At 38.6% G+C, this 4563-nt stretch overlaps 1 long non-coding RNA gene and 1 pseudogene across 1 annotated transcript; one reads left to right on the top strand and one right to left on the bottom strand.

Moving 5' to 3' along the window:
* Window positions 1-667: 667 nt before the first annotated feature.
* Window positions 668-1707, bottom strand: LOC129770363 (replication factor C subunit 3-like; annotated as a pseudogene).
* Window positions 1708-2777: 1070 nt separating this feature from the next.
* On the top strand, window positions 2778-4310 carry LOC129762986 (uncharacterized). Its single transcript, XR_008740770.1, has 3 exons — window positions 2778-2994; window positions 3054-3166; window positions 3231-4310. It is a non-coding gene; the product is annotated as an uncharacterized LOC129762986 (long non-coding RNA).
* The last annotated feature ends 253 nt before the right edge of the window (window positions 4311-4563 follow it).

The following is a 4563-nucleotide window of genomic DNA, read 5'->3' on the forward strand; positions in this document are numbered from 1 at the left end:
AATTTGCAGCTTTGTTTTTTGTGCTGGTTCATAATGGCAATCAACTGTGCCGATGAAACTGTAGCCAATGTTTAGTGTTGTTTAGATACCATCTATGTAAATAAATTCAAACTTACGGGATACGTCCGAACGGCAATTCTGACATTACGTTTTACCTTCCACTTCACTTTCCTTGGTTTAGATTTGTTTGTTGAAATAGAAGTTGTTGTTGTTGTTAGAGATGTCTAAATTTTTCGTTTATTCGATTATCGATTAATTGTGGGGCCATTTTTAAATATTCGAGTCATTCGAACAATTGTCTTTCAGTATTCAAGTATTTATTTCTTGCAGTTAAAATAAACAAACATTTATAATAAAAAAGATTACGGTGTCATAATTTTAAAAGTTATATTAAATATAATTTTCAAATAAACATGGTGCAGCCAAAACCATTATTTGAATGAAATAGTATTTAAGTATATTGATAGATTTACCATTTCATAATTATTTGCGGATCATGAAAATGATCCGATTGAAAACCGACAAGGCGTTTTTTTTATTTAGAGTTAAGCCTTACCAGATGTTAAGCCTATTGAAGTTTAGTTAATAAACGTGAGATGAACACAAAAATTTCATTTTTTTTATAAAATGAAAGAAAATTGTGATCTCAAAGAATCGCTAAAAAATCATCCACTTCCATTGAGGCTTTATTGAGAAACTTCTTATACAGTGTTACAAACCGCGCCACGAACACGTCCAGATGGAATATATGTTTGCTTCCTTGCTGCATCCAGTGTTCATAATGCCCGGCAAAATTCAATGTTTGCGTCTTCAGACTTATATCGCAATTTTTAACCAGATTCGGTACCAATCCACAGATTATAACATTCGATAGAACGCCTTGAAATAGCAGCTCGTATAGCCGTTCGCTCACCCCCTCCAGCTTCTGTGGACTTTGTTCGAGGACAATCTGATTGGCGGTTTCTCGATGGAATATTTGCCAGTCAATTTCCGGTACTTCTTAGTTGACCGTGAACGGTTACTGTTGTACCTTGCAAGCTTCCAGCATGAGGATAGCGTAATTCTTTTCTCCGAAGGAATGTGCTGAAATGCAAATAGTGTTGTTACATTCAAGAAACAAACAAATGACAATATTACATTCAAAATTTTAAGAATATCCTCCTAAGATAGAGCCGGTCCCCTTATTCCCAAGCAACGACTCCTCACCGCGGGAATAACCAGCGAAGTAGAATTGGCGCACAAAATCAATCTGCACCTAGACACATACTTTTCAATGGTTCTTCTCAGCGCATCCTGGGTATCTTTGGTCAACTAATCCACCACGGACAAGACGAGTCTCATATTCACTCTACCCGCTGGGATCAATTTGATTGATCAAATCCGACACGACCACCCTGTCATATATCCCGGTAACCGATGAATTCAACTCGATGTGGTAATTACTGCTGATGGTACTGATTTCCACCTTCCGGTTCGAGGGCGTGGTGATTTTTATTATTTCATTGCGTAGCCGTTCCACTACTGGTTGGTAAAGTTTCCACAGCAGATACATGATGCGAATTTTCTTACTGGCCCGGAAGGACCGTATAACATGAGATGCGGGAAGTCTCCCTGGGACCGAAGATTAATCCGATGCGCAACTTACGTTTTGTGGTAGTCCAGTTTGGACAGCTGGCGCGGTCGGTAGCGGTCAACTCAGAGAGCCATTGTACACAAAAATATTTGATGTATAATACAAAAATACTTGGTGACTTGTTGTTTTCGTGTTTTTGTCAGAGTAAATGCATCACCTCCAGATTTTTTTGAAAATCATCGACAAAAATCTGAAATGTTGATGAAATCTGAGATGCAGATACTTTTGTAACCGCGAGAATAGCAAAGTAATGTAATGAGAATAGCAAAGTAATGTAAAAGTTGAAAAGAAAATACATGCCTGAAAACACAATATTCTTCAAATTGTATTGAAAATGAAACTGTATATTCACATCTGGCATCCCTAGTCACAAAGAACGAACACAAATAGGCGAATGTTGTAAATATCGCCAACCACCAAACCATCAGTTAGACTTTTGAGTGTCGCACTATTCTGACATTTCAGCGACAGGACACTCACCAAGGAGCTCGGATTTCTACTGTCAAGTAGAAGTTCACCATGCGTTAGGGCGATTACACATTATTCGGTTTCTGCCGGACCGGTTTGAAACCCAAATGGCAAATTTCGACCGTACCAACCTATTTACGGCGCCGTGATGCAGCCGTCTACTGCGACTACAATGTCCGGTGACCGGACAAGCATTAAATGCGATGACAGTAGTATTGTGTCGACGTCTTGTGGAGATACCAGTTTGGGAAAGCAAATGATTCTCTATAAGATTATCAGACCTTAACACAGTTTCGAATTGTTCAAACTTTGAATGAAAATTTTTACTTCATATTATGTGATTGTTCAAAACACGTAATACTGACTCTTAATTAATCATTTTTGTATAATTTTGCTGATATTTTCACCAAGACTCATCATTATAATATGAAATTATTATCAAACACAATTCTTGCTTAAGAACTTTTCACAACTTGCAAAAGAATGCGTTACTCTATTACACAAAAGACATATTTCTTAAGAAAAATTTAATTTTCATTAATAATTTTTATTTTATGTGTTAATTGCACCTGAAAATTTATTTTTACTATCACTTCCCAAAAGCGTAGCACGAAGCCCAATGCCATCAACGCGCATTGACAGATGTTTGTCATGTCTGTTAGTATTGGTGCGATTCATGCAATTTTTCGTCCCATGTATTAGCATGTGTGTGCTATTGACGTTTGTTTGTTGATTTTGAAATCATTCCATAAGCTGCAAATGATATGGATGCCGAAAATTTTATTTCGCTACTGTGGAACAAGTGAAGTGATGTAAATTTCTGCTCAAAGCGAACCAATGGTCACATGCGCACGAGGTTTCATGAAGTGTTTTGCCATGGATTGTGTTCAACGGTGGGTAGTGTTATTATTCATAATTCATTAATTAACTTTTGTTTTTGTTTTGCTTACAGAAAATTTCCCTCATTTGAAATCGATACTGAACAAGTTTTAGGATGTCAACCAAATTTTCAACTGTTTCATCAAGGGGCAGATTTCAAGAAACTTCATCCAGCTGAATGTGAAGGTGAGTTTTTGTTAATTTGAACACACCAAAATCTTCTAATATTCTTATTCGGTATTTCATACAGTTCAACCTGACCCGGAACGTGATCGACGAAGAGGTGGTTAAGGCTCGGCTCGAGGAATTCAAGACCAAACTGTCCGATTAGTGCTTGGTGATCGAGATGTTTCCCTGCCCGACTCTGTCAGAACGCAATCACCCAGCTATCGGTCATTCTTCGCCCAGGATCCGCTGTGCGTTGATGCAAAACGCGCTCAAGAAGCTGCTTCTGCCCCAGGAGTACGTCCTCGAGAAATTACGGCTGAGTGCGTTTCTGGACGAGGATCTGCAGAAGCAGCAATTAGATAGTGTTTGAAAGAAAAGTATGATGTAATTTTAATCACAAAGCATTATTACTGCAATGCTGAAATTAAAAAAAAACACTCTAGAATGAATGAATAGGCACACATTATCTTGTAGGCAGATTTCAAGATGATCACAGGAAGTGAACAGACAATACACATAAATAAGTAGTGCCCCTAGCTTGTTAGAAATTGTTATTATTATTGCTTCATAAAATTTTACACTTTTATCTAACCGTGTTTCTGGGACTGTTAAAAAATATGTGGCAACGGAGCGTGTGAAATAAATCATGCTGTTTGTGTGTTTAGAAATAAAATAAATTAGTGAGTGGATGAGTACACAGCAACTGGACAAAAGTTAGTTTTTGTAATACTGTTGATGACAGCCATGTTTTTTGTCCAGTAAGTTTTTCATGTTAATTTATCATTGCAAATTTACGTTGCCGTCGTTGTGGGAACTTTTGTAGAACCATATGCGCCTAACATAAACGTGTGCGCTCTGAGAATTACCGAAAAGGTTTGCGAACGTATTTTGAAATGGGGCGGAAAGGTTTATACCTCTGACCGCTCTGATCGCACTTATCGGTAAGTTGAACTTATCGGTAAGAACACCGTCCTGATGTGCGCGTAATGTCTGCGAGGCCTGCACTCACTTTGGCCGTGCTCATGGCGTGCCACACTTTAACATTCGTCCGTATGTACTCTCAAAGGAACGCAAATTTGAGCAGGTTCGTCGTTGCAACCCCAAAAGGCATATCATGAGAGGGTGAATGCCCTAAGCTGCTCAAAAACAATAGTGGAAATTCAAAAAACACGGGCTCGATCAGCTAGGTGCAGCTATACCAAGAACAAGGTACAGATGCTTGATCTTCGCTCACTCATATGCGATCGGAAAAGATGCGCAAGGGAATTGGGGAATTCACCGCTGCCGATAGCGATCGGGAACATCGCACAGAGATGCGATCAACAAAGCGTAAGCGGAAATTCTGCGGAGCAGATACGTCCGACATCGTCCACCATGGAATCAACAATAAATTAAATATTTTATCGGATGTTTTG

The sequence above is a fragment of the Toxorhynchites rutilus genome, chromosome 1, assembly GCF_029784135.1.
Source record: "Toxorhynchites rutilus septentrionalis strain SRP chromosome 1, ASM2978413v1, whole genome shotgun sequence".
Taxonomy (NCBI): domain Eukaryota; kingdom Metazoa; phylum Arthropoda; class Insecta; order Diptera; family Culicidae; genus Toxorhynchites; species Toxorhynchites rutilus.